The sequence below is a fragment of the Amblyomma americanum genome, chromosome 7 (assembly GCF_052857255.1).
Source record: "Amblyomma americanum isolate KBUSLIRL-KWMA chromosome 7, ASM5285725v1, whole genome shotgun sequence".
Classification (NCBI taxonomy): domain Eukaryota; kingdom Metazoa; phylum Arthropoda; class Arachnida; order Ixodida; family Ixodidae; genus Amblyomma; species Amblyomma americanum.
In genome coordinates this window covers 158,230,410-158,245,700 of record NC_135503.1, presented here as the reverse complement: position 1 = coordinate 158,245,700, position 15,291 = coordinate 158,230,410, and the positions used below count along the sequence as shown (strand labels likewise).

The 15,291-nt window shown below is 46.0% G+C and overlaps 1 long non-coding RNA gene across 1 annotated transcript; it reads right to left on the bottom strand.

Annotated features, from left to right (window-relative positions):
* Nucleotides 1–1,340: 1,340 nt before the first annotated feature.
* On the bottom strand, nucleotides 1,341–5,977 carry LOC144096714 (uncharacterized). Its single transcript, XR_013306819.1, has 3 exons — nucleotides 5,918–5,977; nucleotides 2,916–3,373; nucleotides 1,341–1,440 (listed from the first exon to the last, which is right to left on the bottom strand). It is a non-coding gene; the product is annotated as an uncharacterized LOC144096714 (long non-coding RNA).
* Nucleotides 5,978–15,291: the final 9,314 nt, after the last annotated feature.

The window sequence follows — 15,291 nt, the reverse complement described above, 5'->3', positions numbered from 1 at the left end:
AGCTCATGCAATAAGGGCAGGTAGGAAGCACTATGAGTGTGCCAGAAACTGCTTACACCTCTCACTGCTAGGCTGCGTATTGAAATGTAGTGGTCGACACAACAAACTTCAGCACAGGTTTTCTATGAGCAGTAAGCTCCCCGCACTGGGGTTACGATATTTATTATTTAGTTTGCAACGGTTGCTCACTGAGGAAGGGGGAAACGACCATCCGGCGCCTAACCTAACCGTGCTCGCTCAAAAGCATCGCACACTCTGTAGGGGCTGAGGTCGCTGAAATGCAGGCCGGAGTTTTTGCGAGAACTACGTCGTTGGGTTCGGGAACGAGATTCATCGCAACGCTGACAAGACGCCCGTGCAAACGTAAACGAATTGACGGTAGCGACTCCCGATAGATGCCTTCAACGTGCGGCGGCAGTAGCTTTCATTTCGGCGGCTGCTAGACCGCACTGCTAGCAGCCAGAAATCACGGAGTCTCCGTTTACGTCACGTTTCACATCTCTACGTCCTGTGACGTCATAAGAGTTCTCCTTGACGTAATAAGAGTTCTCGAGTTTGGATCAGAGCGGCGGGAAAAACTTTTTCAACTTCGAATCGAAATTTCTTTGAAATGAATGCATCTTTCGCTCCCGAACAAGCGGAAACAAAGCCATGAAATGCCGAACTATCAGATTTTGCTAAAAAAAATTTATAGGGCTCGTCTCAGTGTCCCTTTAAGAGATGCACCAGTGCCCCCGGCAGGCAGGTGGCACCTCTCATTGGCCGCAGAGCTCCATTACAAATGCATCATACAAATATTGTCACTGTGCTTCATTTTCCGTGGGGACTTTAACGAGAGAAGCTACTAAAAGAAATCTTTTTAACTAATCTACCTAGAACAATGAAACTGCACTTATACTGTTTTTTCTACCTTTTTCAGAACAATAATTATTTTCCTTGTAGAAGGATTACTTTTAGCTCAGTGTTGCTAACAAGATTAAAACAAAGAACCTTTTGTGCACGATTTCACATTGAAAATTTTCACTGGGTACGAAGAGCAACAGCTAATTTTGCGGCTTAATAATTGTAGAATGCCGGAAACTAGCTCAAATTTGGTCATGAAAGTTTTTCTAGTATGGGAAAAATAAATTGTGATGATGTTACCCTTTTGTTTTTCAGAATCATTACTTAGATTAGTGTAGTTTGAAGCCTCTCTAAACTTGTAGCAGAGATATTGAAATTCTGGATAGATATTTGCAAGTTACACATACACATTCTACAGAACACATCTGCGACGTTTCACCGTGATATGGAATGGAGACTTACAAAAGATCCTGGGTGCAAATTTTCGAAGTCCGCCGAGAATTTTTGGTACTTGCACTTTTCGTATCGCACTGAAACTTGGCAAATGTGTCCTTTGCATTGTGTAGCTTCAGATGTCGCCTAAGAATTGCAGTATCTCTAATGCAAGTGTATAGAAACGATACAACAGTAATGAGTCCCAAAAACATAACAATAACATCACTTTTTTTTTTCACACCAGGAACTTCCATGACTACATCAGGGCTATTTCCCTGCATTCTATAGTTAGTAAGCTATAAAATAAGCTACTGCCGGTAGTTCCCAGTGAACATTTTCTATGAGAAAGCATGCGCACAAAAGGGCCTTTTTAGAGCAAAAGCTCTACTACTCCAGGTACAACTCAGAAATTCCCCTGGCTCCAACTTTCCTAGTAGTGTTTTATAGGCCCTCCAAGCTTTTATAACACTACCCGCAGAGTGGCACAGTAGCTGAGACTTAAGGCACGCAACCGGTAGATGGCTTTGCCGAGCACTGCCACCAGTAAGGAGAGAGCCCAAGTTGGCTGGTTACGGAGAGATTCAACAGGGAATAGTTGCCGTGGCAAAGAACCTTTGGCCTTTGGTGGCGTCACCACCATGTGTGACGTCATGGTGATCATGTGATTAGAAGCTGCAACAAAATGGTTGTGTCTGCCGCCTTCATCTACAATGGATGAGCGAGTTGGACCACCCACGAATGCTTTTTCTAGTTATAACCAGGTTCAAGTAAAATTAAACCTACACAAATTGTTTTTTGAGGCCTGTTAGCAGCACTGAGCAAAAGTGCGCACTACAAGAGAACTAATTAGTGTCCTGAAAAGAGCAGAAAAGCAGTATAAGCACACAAAATTTCACTGCTCTGGATGGACTATTTAAAATTGTTTTTTTTCCTGTGGCATTTCCGCTTAAATGTGGAATGATCTTTGGACTTTCATTGTGTGGATTTTCTCTGCAATGCAGGTACTATTCAGTGCATCGAAAGTATAAGTACGGTCCCTCACGAATATCCTGACTGTTTTGCTTAGTTCGATATTTCCCTTCAGTGTCCACCATGTAACAGCGGTCACCAGCAAACACCGGTAGTACCAACTTGAAGCACATACAAGAACCGTGCAATAAATAAACGACTAAACAGCAGAAGTCGAGCAACAAAAACAAAAAGACCAGAATGTGGAATCAGGGCATGCTAAACTGAACCAACCCTAGGTGTATTCTGAGATTCAAACAGTGCGAGCCATTCAATCAGGTCTCCACTGAGGCAAAGAGAAATAAATTTGAGCTGAATTTTCTGCACATATAGACCACTTCCGCCTAATTGCTTTAGCGGGTTTAACGTCCCAAGACGATTCAGGCCATATGGGACGCCGTAGTGAAAGGCTCCAGACAGTGTAGACCATCTGAGGTCCTTAAACATGCACTGACGTCACACAGCATATCCACACTTTTGTATTTCGCCTCCACTAAGATGGAATGCAAAGTGCAGGCACCGCAACTGAAATCAAAAAAGGAAAGGATTAAAAGAAAGAAAGACAAAAGAGAAAAAGAAAATTTCTTTTTCCTTGCTTCGCTAACTGATGGTCTAGTTACTGAACTTACGATTGAGCTCATGGCCAATGCTGGAAATTTCTGTATTGCCACTTCCACTGATGGATCCTCGGATCCAATCCACTTCCTTTGGGTAGGAAATGTACGGCGCATACAGTCTATTATGTAAGCCATGTCTGTCCGAGCTTTTTGTACCGCGGACTTCATTCCTTCGATGTGGCCAGCAATACTCTCCTCATCCTCCCCGTCTGGTGCAGTTGCCTGCAAGCAAAAGGAGCCTACTTCACACTGCACACCAGGCTGTCTTCAGCACAAGGACTATATGAAATCCAAATGCATGCCACAGACGGCCTCAAAACACGCTGCAGGGCATTTCCGCCAACCGTGGCCACTTTCCCATCTTTCGTTGGTTTTTTTGACGGTGGAGAATCTGCCCCATCATTCTGCTGGATACGGATTTTTCTCCGCTCATATTTTGCCTTGAAACGGAGAGCTTCTCGCCAAGAGTCCTGTATTTAAAACATCCCACACAATGCAAGCATTACTACTTGCACTGACAAAAGCAATCACAGTACAATTAAATACATGCTAACAGTGATGGTGTTGATCACAAGCTACCAGTAAACACCCATGGACATAAAAATACCTCATGAGAAGCTATAGATATTGCTCCATATTTTATTGCAGCACATTTTTGATAGCATAAAAACACTAAAGGACCCACACTGATCTCTCGCCGACATTACTTTTTTATGGTAGCGCGCACATTACCAAATTTGCAGCATAGAGTTCCTTTCCAGTAATTCAAGCTTTGTTTTCCAATTATATTTTCACTGTGAGGCAAACTTTTTGTTGTTTTAATGTCCTGAAACGACACATCAGCTACGATGGGCACCACAGTGGAGTTTCTGGATTAATTTTGATCACTTGGAGTTCTCTAATAACTAGGCCAACCAATGGCCCTTCAATTCAAATGCCAACCAGACAAGCTGGGCCAGGATTATCAAGCTCTCTCGTACAACCCTTTAATACACCGTCCTATTCGACAGTCTTCATGACTACCTCCAGAAGACGGCTGTAGCACCGAAAAAGACAACACATAGCAAGCAAGACGGGACAGGCACAACTTCCAACTATTTATTCACCGTGAATGCGAATGAATATAAGGACAAATCAAGATGGGTAGCAAGAACCACACATGCGCGCGAGGGTTTTACAAAAAACCGGATAAAAGATAGGTTAGGCACACACATATCTCACGTCCGTGTATCTAAAAAAGCAGTTTCATTCTTATAAATGGAGATAGATGGGGCACTAACACAATCGCTACAGTTTCTTTTAATATAGAAGGCCGCCAACAGTTCACGGGCTGTCTGGTCCTTACTTGTTTAAAACCTTTGCTTCTTTCAGCCTTGCCACACACTTAATCTTCCTTTCTTCTCTGCAGGCTTTATAATGATGTGGCAGATGAGAACCAGTGCATTTTGTAAATCCCGATTATGTTCCACTAGTTGGTCGTTATTACAGCGGCCGGTTTGTCCAATGTGCTTTCCGCATGTGAGAGGAATCTGATATACGACTCCCACGGCACATTTAACAAGCGGAGCTGCATGCTTCTTTTTACAATCAGTCTTGTTTACCTTGTTGGGATCAGTTTTAACGCACAAGCCAGCCAGTTTCTTTGGGGTAGAAAAAACCACAGGAACCTTATATTTTGTTGCCACATGCTTCAAATTGTGTGCCAAATTTGCTGTCTTTTTCGGCGCTACAACCATCTTCTGGAAACATGCACCAACTAGCCCCCCAACAAGTATTACTCATGGCTGCCCCGCTACTGCAGCAAGAGGGAAAGAGGACCTGCTCACTAGCGACGTACCACAGGAAATATCTGAACAATTTTTGATCCCATTTTTTTTGTGTGAGATAGTATTTTATGAAAGAGAATCAGCCAGCCATGCCAGCAGCATGCACTGTGGTGTGAATGACTCTATCAGTGGCGCCCAAAACAGAGTCATTGAAAATGGTACGGCTACCACTGATAGAGAAGACATTATTATTATACTCAGAACACCTAGGCCGCCCTGTTAATTTAAGAAAGTCTGCTGTCCCTACAAGATTAGTTTGAAGGGCTTCAGCTGCCTACTTACATAGCCGGTGCCATATGCGTCAGCCAAGTTTGGGTACCTGGACACCAGAGCTTACGCAGCCTCATTGTACAGCTTGCCAGGGTACCTAGCACAGTTAAGACAAACGTGTAAGGCAGTACACAGTGAGGATGTTCTTTTGTAGGCTCACATAGACATTTTAGTTTCAGATGCAGTCAGTGTCTTAGGTGCAAGACGTGGGAGGACACATAAGCTCTGCCTTTAAGTTTACGACGTGACAGCAGTTCCCCTTGCTCAGATAAGCAAGGACATTGCTTGCTCTCTCACAATCAATATGTGAAAGACTAAACCACACATATTTACAGCCCTCTTTAACCAAGTCCTTTGAACATTCCTACATGACATACCAATAGCATGCCTGACTCGCAACCCAAGGGTCACGGATTCGATTCTCAACTAACCGCAATTTTCCTTTCGGGGCAACTCATCCACTTCATATGCAGAACTGAGGATTGGGCGATTTGGCGGTGATCCATCAAATAAAAACCAGCGCTTACAAACACAGACAAAGGACGAGACGAAACAAACTGAAAAGCCTTCAGTTCGTTTCGTCTCGTCCTCTGTCCATGTTTGTAAGCGCTGGATTTTATACGATGGATCACTTTATATGTCTAGATGTCCTAATGATGTTCCAGGCACATTGCAACCTTACAATCACCAGTTTTCTAATTTCATCCACTTTTCAAGTTCGTCGCTCTATGTGTGACATAGCCACCTTTTCAACAAATTCAAATTTCTTGCTCACGTCTACCAATGCCGACACAGGATTTTCTGCGCCACGAGCTCCTTCATGCTTTCTCGTTAAAATGGCTTATGGCCACGCAAGTTTGTAGCCCAAGTTATCTCCACATTGCCCTACATGGTCAAAAATTCTTGCAAATAACTTACATGGTGTATAAGCAGAGGTCATGATAGAGCCATTGGACAACTCTGCTGCGTGCTTTGAAGTACTGTCCACTTTGGTGGTGCTCTATACTGAATTGGATATCGTTTGGTACAGCTGGCAGGCTCTATGTGAGGCTGTACGTGGCAGTGACACGGGATTGCTCCGCTTGCTGGGGCTCGTCGAGAACATCCGCAATCCTAAAGTGCCAGGTTAAAATAAGAAAAGAACAAGAGAAGAGCATACTACACAGTGAGCACAGACTGTGGCCAACATTTCCATACATTTCTACTATGATTGCCATTGATTGCAGTGGAAGACATAAATTGGACACTCCTCCTTGCTGCATGATGCTCCTCCAGCATTATTTGAAATATACAAAATAATAGTTAATACTGGTAAGAAAATGTACTCACCGAACCTGGCAATCCTCGGAGACTGATTTTTTCCCTGTCCCGAATTTCGAAGTCTTCAGGTATGTCAACAAAAACATTAAAATCTTCTTCGAACATCTGTGGAAGCACGAGAATGATACTAAAATAGCTAACCATGTAAAGTTAAACTATTCAAAATGAGTGTGTCACATTATTTTCCGGAGCATGTTGGCATGCTTGCTGCATCGCATTACGAGACCTAAATCAACGGGCTACGCACTGAATTCAGGACCTGTCAATTTAGAAGAGCAATGACCATAAAATACTGCAACACCAGCAACACTTCCCTCTACCTCGGGTATTTCGTGTGCAGTCGTCAGCACGTCTGCCTAGAGCACAGGAATGCCTGCATATCGTACTAAAGTGGAATTTTCACGCAGGTATTTGGTCGTAGAGATAATGCTTGCGCTGGTGCGAAGCAGCATTGACAGCGGTTGAGTGAAGATTTCACTTTGTTTGCTCCGCACTACACCGCTCCAGCGCTCTAGACAGGCCTGTACCTCGCGACTGAAATAAAGCATTAATATGTGAAAAATTCTCTATACACCTGCCTTAGTGTTAAGCGGCGCGCTGAGGTGTGCATTTTTAATATTCGCGGACCTTTGTTGTGACACGAGATCCTTACGGAAAGGGAGATTTTTAGAGCATGACGCATAGGGAAGCACATGCATGCCGAGATATTGCTTTAAACTTTACATTACACGCAAACTGTCAACGCACTATGTAATTCACTGTGGACAAAAGCGCGAGGCATAAGTAAGGTACACACATTTACACGCGTGGATGTAATAAGCACCTGCCTATAAGCACCAGTCCCCAAAAGAACCCGAGAACGGCAACTGACTTGTCATGGAGCTACCGCGTAGATAAGTTTACACAATTACTCACCGTGAAGATGAGGGTGGCAACGTCGATGCCGCGGAACAGCTCATGGTCTCTCACGCGCTCAACCAGCCCGCGCCGTGTAAGCGTCCCATCAAAGGGCAAAACAAAATTCCTTTCCCGGAACGTTACCAGGCACTTGCTCGTCATGGTGACGTACGTATATGTACTACTGCGAAACTGCGCAGCAATGAACGTTGCTGAGTGAGACGTGAAGTAGTTTCTCGAGCTCGTGCACCAGTATGCGCCTTTTTCAATTTGACTGAGCACTGTGGTGACTTGGCTTGGCTTGGCCAGCTTAGTTTGCACAACGTGACACTCGAATTGCTAAGGTTATTGCAAAATAAAATTACACCAAAAATACTTAGTTATACTAAATGCGACTTAGGTGCTCTAGCACCTAGTGAATTTGATTATTATGATGAAAGGGCAAAACAACAACAAACATGCCAAGCTATAGCCAAGCCAGCCAAGCGGCTTTATCGCTATGAGGCTGTTCGTGTCTATTCGTGTCCCTGGCCGTTGGTGGCAATTGCGCTTAAAGCGATGTGATTCCGATGTATATGCAGGAACTGCGGCTTTCTGGCAATTGGCACACCGCGTTTGCGGGGTCTCTTTGCGGTCTTTTGGCTTGCGACTACAACGATGGACGCGAAGTACTGCCCGAGGTGCCCATTCTTTTCGTTCCAGCTGACGAAAGTTGTCACGCACATTGGATTAGTTCACAGTGCAGAGCCAAACTTAAATGTTTTCTGCGGCATAGGAGGCTGCGCGAACTCGTACTCGAATTTTTCATCCTACAGATCGCATCTATATCGCCGCCACCGAGATGTGCTTGAAGAAAACGGCAGCATTTTGAAACACGGATGCACCGAGAAAGCAAACAGAAAATTCAGAACTGGACGACGACGAGCCTGTCCCACATGAAATGGACTGGGCTGACAAAGCGGACTATGGTAGCGGTCACCGCCAGAAAGAACGACCTTCGGCGAATGTTTGTTCAGCTCAGAAGACAACAGTTCAACATGACAGATTTAGCAGCTTTTTGGACCAGGCAAAATCGACCCTGTGCAACTTATTTTTCTTTTTCACTGAAGAGCACAGCTTGCCACACACAGCGGCTGAGAAGGTGTTTTCTGAATTGCAGCTGGTGTTTGAGCTGGTGCTGAAGGCCTATGGCAGGGAGGTTGAACATGCAGCAAAAACAAACACAACAGCACTACAACAATTGCTAAGCTGCTCATTTATGTCTGACCTCTTTAGTGACTTAAAGAACAAGTACAGGCGTGAGCAATATGTGTGTGTGTGTGTGTGTGTGTGTGTGTGTGTGTGTGTGTGTGTGTGTGTGTGTGTGTGTGTGTGTGTGTGTGTGTGTGTGTGTGTGTGTGTGTGTGTGTGTGTGTGTGTGTGTGTGTGTGTGTGTGTGTGTGTACACGCGCATTTCGGCGTAACGGCTATCCGTTGCTTGCATGAACTTGACTACACCAAATAGCGATCACCGAGCTGTCGCTGGACCCATGCCGCTCATGGACGCTTCGCCCTCCAAACAAGCGCGGCACGTGGGGCATGGACCACCAGCCCACCTACATGAAGAATGGCGTTTTCGCCACATTTCTTCATGCGCCTGAAATTCCCATAGCGCGCGACTGCTTCGCTTCGCGGTCCAGTGCATCCATGGATGCATGCTTGCGCGCATCGGTCGGCGGAGTAAGCGAGCAGTTTGTCCTCCCGTTAGTCCTTTTCGGGCCAGGACTAAACAAATGGTCCTCCAAATTTGCACACGGCACGCAGCTCGCCGCAGTTGGTCCTTTCGCAGACTAACCGGCCCTTTTGAGGACTAAAGTTGACGTTACTCCACCCTTGAGCCGGTTTTTTTCTTAGAGTGTATAGAGGAGGCACTTGAGCATGTTTTCAAAGCGCAAGTGATTTTTCACAGCCAGTAAACGGAGGTCAAAATGGTGGGTTGCTTCCGCAGAGGGACCTGAATTGTTCAAGCTTGCGGCGTCTGCTCAAGGCACTGCGGTACAGAAACGGAACGATGCCTCCTCTTTCAGGCCGCTCACGTGGCTTGGACGCTTCTTGTTCGTGGACATGGATATGGCCGCGACGTTTCGAGTCAGCTGCTGACCCGAAAGACGCGTGTTCGATCTGGGCCTCGGCGTTCGAATTTAGATTGAGGCGAAATTCTAGAGGCCCGTGATTGTGCGATGCCAGTCCACGTTAATGAACCTCAGGCGGTGGAAATTTCCGGAGCCCTTCACTACGGCGTCCCTCAAAGCTGGAGTCGCTTTGGGACGTTAAACCTCATAAACCAAACTATCACTGCAAGCAAACCGATATACTTGCTTAGGTAAAAAATAGTGCACCGACATTTAATGTAAAGTGAGTGGTTTGCTTGTTTCTGTCAAAGGAACTGTCTTCTGCTATAGTGCGGGATGAACTGCACAGGTGGTTCATACTGAGCTTACACCGTAAAAAAGCCATGGTGAAACACGTTAGTAGCGTGCTGATCGCAAGCGGCAGTGGCGCTACCATGTAGCAGACTGCAAATTTGCGTACATAGCAGGTTGATCCTGGGCTATTCTTCCAATATCAGCTATGTCTTCCATTAGTTTGCACAGCGGCTGACCGGCAGAGCCCAAAATTTCAAGGGTGTCATTTCACTCCGGCGACAGCTGCAAATGAAGGAACTTAGAATGCGAAATTAGTCGAGCATGCATCTTTGCCCCGCAGCTCATTGTACTACTAAGCAGTCCACTTTTACCATGCGTGGGAACTTGCATAGGCATTTACAATATCGCTTGCCGCTCTCTTGCCCGGACATCCTCGTCATACAACAAATTTTTGTCACGACGGCTGACAACTCTAACAACGCAGATTTCTAGGAGCTCTCCTTCAAGTCGGCGCACCGAACCTGCGCTGAGGTACGTTTTATTGCTCCTGCCACCCCCTATTCCCCTATCGTTCTCTTCCTCAATAGAGAAAGAACTTCTGAAGCGTGTTGCGTTGTTATATTTCAGTTAACAGGTGTGTATATGCTGACATTTGTGCGATACCGCAGAGGTAACTGCACGCGAAACTGAATGATTACGGCGCAATAGCCTTTGACTTTGTCCCCGACTCAATGATTACGAAGTTGCAGATACTGAAGGAAGCTAGAAATTGGGAGTTGAGCATTTACTGTGTTGTGGAAGGATATGAGCCAACTACCAGTATCTAAAGTAGACTGATGTATTGCGGTGTTACCTTTATTCTAGCAGACAATCTGAATGGCCTTCAAAAGTTAGCGGTTATTTCCACACTTTAGCCACAGTTCCTAGGACTCAGCAGCCGCCGCGGTGGCTGAGTGGTTATGGCGCTCGGCTGCCGGCCCGAAAGACGCGGGTTCGATCCCGGCCGCGGCGGTCGAATTTCGATGTAGGCGAAATTCTAGAGGCCCGTGTGCTGTGCGATGTCAGTGCACGTAAAAGAACCCCAGGCGGTCGAAATTTCCGGAGCCCTTCACTACGGCGTCCCTCATAGCCTGAGTCGCTTTGGGACGTTAAATCCCCATAAACTCATAAAAAAAAAGTTCCTAGGACTCAGATATGGCGCAAAAAAATTGAGACTTACAGTCGACTACCTTACAGAATTTGTAGTTATCTACCGTTGAAGCATAAAATTGCCTTTTATATGAATAAATGATGTCAGAGACTACGTGCTACACCAGACGGAGAAAATAATAAAGAAAGCGAAATGAAGCATCGGGCACTGTGGGGAATAACAGGTATGAGCTGATTCAGAGAATCTAGAAGGACGTAATAATAACGGGTTTGACGTTTGCAACCACCTTTTTGTCATTCGGGTGTGACATAGATTATGTGCTTTATATAAAGTAGAGGGCCGTTGGCATGCTTGCTTTGAGCACACATAGGAACACAACTAATGAAGCAGTTGCATGGTGAAGTGGGGTGGTTAACGTTCGAAGCGCGTGAGGCAAAAAGTAATGAACAATGCAAAGAAAGTTTGAGGCAAATGAACCATAAGCGATAGGTGGCGGAAGTTGAAATGCTGCAATGTCAATACGACTTGTCAATACGTGCGCTATCAGCAAAGGAACCTATGAACATGACGTCAGTATAGCGCCGGTAGTCAGTTATGTGGTTCGTTATTTTAACGCGATTGCTTTAAGCCTGAGTAAGATGCAAGCGAAAACGGTAGTGAATAATGCCCCCACGGGGCAAAAATTTATTTTCAGCCGTTGCAGTGTCTCGAGTGGCGAGGTGCCCATACGTTGAAACATCTACAACACGTTTGGACATAAATTTTCAATATTGCAATATTGTAAGGTATTGTTTTATAGAAACATTGAAGGTAATGGTTCATTCTTTCAATGTTTCGCAAAGTCTTTCTTTTAGAATACTTCCGTCACTCGCACCGAGCAGCTAAGACTGCCATAGAAAACCAATGCACGCTTTTGACGGGAGCAAAAACGTTATTAGCAAAAAAATGCAATCCTGCCAATGGCAGCTATTCGGATATAATTATTCTCATAGTGAAACCTTATATAAAAAAATTGCTTTCATGAACTGGTTCCTCTTCAAAACTGTTATTGTCCAGAATTGTTTGCCATGATTTTCGCGGCGACGCGCCCCTCAACCACTGAGCTCGCTCAGTCGCTTGTATGTGAACCAGTCTTTAGCGGCCCCATTGAGCGGAGAACCGGGCGTCGCCAGGGGTATCGGCGCGAGCGAAAATCGCCGTGAAAATCCACGGGCGTGACCTTGTGACGTCATCAAAACCTTTCCACAGCATCTTTGGCAAACTGCCAACCGTGGCAGGCGACATTTAACATTTGGGCGCGAGAGGTTGCTCGGGAACAGTAACCTGGGTTGCACAAGCCCCACCGCTGACAGCTACTGCCATTGCAGGGAAGTGGCGCATCGCTTAATTGCTGCACCAGCGCGCCAGGAGCGGTATGGGGACTCCCAGCGATCTATGGATGCAAAGCAGAGAATTACCTATTCCGCTATACGGGCATTACCTCATTAACATTATCACGTCATACCCTTAAGGAAGAAGTGAAGTGTTCCCTCCAGTTTTTTTTTACATCTTTGCTCATTGCTTCACTGCACACTGAGGGGACTGTTGAATAAGCTTAGAAAGAAAGAGGGGAGGGGCGGTTCCTTTACACCGCTGTTGTGTTAGGTGCTAAAGTGTACAGAACAGAAAGCAATGAGTAACTGTTTGTGGTTGCTTCACAACCCTGTGGTAAGTCATCAGGTCTACAGAAGAGAAAACAGTTGTCTAAAAATTTCCATTCACTTGTGCAGGGTTTCTGAACCTGGCTCCTCTTATGAATCAGGTAGGAGCAAAGTACGCTACCTGGGAAAGCACGCTCATTGGGGTGGATGAAGGACACTGATATCCACGTTTGCACTGTGGACAGTTTCCCCACAGCCGAAGGGACGTACGACTCGGATCCCCCCTGTGCAGCGACGCGACGAGTTCCGCCTATGCTTGTGTGTGTTTGTGGACGTATATATGGGCGCGATGGCGGCCCAACAGCGCAGACCCCTTATGCCGCTGACTCCAGGCTGCACAGGTAATGGGCCCAATATTGTAAATGGATGGTTTCACTCGGGTCTTTTCTAGGACCATCATTTGCCAATACATTACCAACATTGGACCGATTAGTGGTGCTGGTGGTGGAGCTGCGCACTCTGGTGATGTGCTGTGCTGCCTGGCACCGGACTGCTATTATTGGATGATACCATCCATCACTATCGAGCATTCCTATGGGGAAGCACAATCGGACCCAAAGGTTTTTCTTTCGCTTGGTAGCAAAAGCGAGGAAAACACGATCCGATTTCTCTTCACGCTTGTCTTCGTTGAAAAACTTCCAGAAGCGGCCTAATAAAGCTGCCACAAGAAAATGTGGAACATTGGAGTCGTAGTGACAGGTGCACACTGACAGGTGCCGCAAAATAAAAGCAGGACATGTGAACACTGGAGTCTTCAAATTCAGAGCGAAACATGAGACCACAACTAAGGAACACGATGTAAGCGCTGAGTAACAGATTGAGAAACTTTGTTGTTTGACCCTGCTTAAAACTTCAAGTAATTTTTAAAGGGCAAGGGTAAAAAAATGGCAAGATTTTAACATAATCCAGAAGAGCAGATGTGCGAAATCATGTTTCGCCTTGGCTCACGGTTCTCCTTTGCTGGTTCGTCGGCACGTCTGGCGACGACATTAGACTCAGGTTAAGCTCTGATTCAGGTTAAGCTGATCTCATCCATTCGCGCCGCCGATGGAAGTTGATGAAGACGACGATGTAATGCACAGCGGAAGTGTGTGTGTTGCAGCTTAGCACAAGGCGTGATCGACTGCCGCGACAACATATCTTCTACATAGGTATGGTGTGCAGTTCCTCTGGTGCAAAAACATTCCTTAAACTCTAGACATCCGTGCTAGCTGTGAAGGTATGACTTAATGCCAAGGAGATGCTTGCGCCATGGACGGTGAACTGCTGCCTGTGCAATACACCAGAGACAATTGAACATTGTTTTATTCTGTGCATTGATGCTATATTCTTCTGGGACATATTACAACGAACAATTAAGAAGGACATTGGCAACACACCCTACCGCATCCGTTTTTTGACTTTGGAGAAAAACTGTGCTGTGATAATGATCTCTATATTGCTGGGACTTTGTCTCTGGAAAACCCGTATGATGGTCCGCCACGCCGAATCACCACGGTTGTCGAAATATTTTTTCCTGGGCAATGCGCTTTGGTGCGAGGAATATATGCTACCCTGGAAGAGCCGCCTAGCTGGCTCCCCTACTGGATGCATTTGTGTGCATCCCAGACTTTTGACGCTTTAGAAGATGGTATCGTGCAGGGGACCTGGTCTTTTTCGGCGTAAGCATGCTTAGATTTTTCTTTTTGGCACTATTTCCATCACTAAAGAAAAAAAAATGCGGCGATAGCAAAGTTCTCGCGTGAAGAGGTCAGCGAAGCTGGTCTGCGGGTTCTGATCCGAGTCGTGGCAATATTTGATTTATTCAACGTCAAGGTTTCAGGGATGACCAGGCATTTGCTGCTTTGGTCGTTAAGTAGAGCTTCGGTCTAAAAATCCTCAGATGATTGCACGGTACGATACGACGAATCTGTGCTAGCAGTATTGCTTGTTCATATCTCTTTTGCATTAATGGCTTTCCCATAGTGTGTTTGAATTTGATTTTGCAATCACATTTTAGTTTCGCTGCTGCATAGGCTTCTGGTGAGTAGACTGATTGAACGGGGGGAGGCCTTCTGGAGATTGGAGGTAGGTGGGTGGCGGTGGTATAACTTCTGGAGGTGAACGTGACGCGAAGATGCGTGGATGTGGGTGAGCGGATGGGTGTTGGCTTTCTAGAGGGTGGGTGGAGCTTCTGGACGGGGGAGTATAGCAGGTTCTTGGGTGGTGGCTAGGGGCTCATAGTAAGGAGATGCATTTTAACCGATGGGTTCCCGGAGATGCACCGAGTGGAGGGCGCTTCCGCCGGAAGGTGCTTCTGGAGGATGGAGGCTCCACACACACACACACACACACACACACACACACACACACACACACACACACACACACACACACACACACACACACACACACACACACACACACACACACACACACACACACACACACACACACACACACACACACACACACACACACACACACACACACACACACACACAACACACACACACACACACACACACACACACACACGCACACGCGCACACACACACACACACACACACACACACACACACACACACACACACACACACACACACACACACACACACACACACACACACACACACACACACACACACACACACACACACACACACACACACACACACACACACACACACACACACACACACACACACACACACACACACACACACACACACACACAGTTTTTTGCTGCTTATTTTCCTTGCTGCAGCATTTGCATCCAGACGCTCTTCCAATTTTGGCTTTCAGTGAGCCGCGATCGCATCGCATCGTTACTGCCGTTCT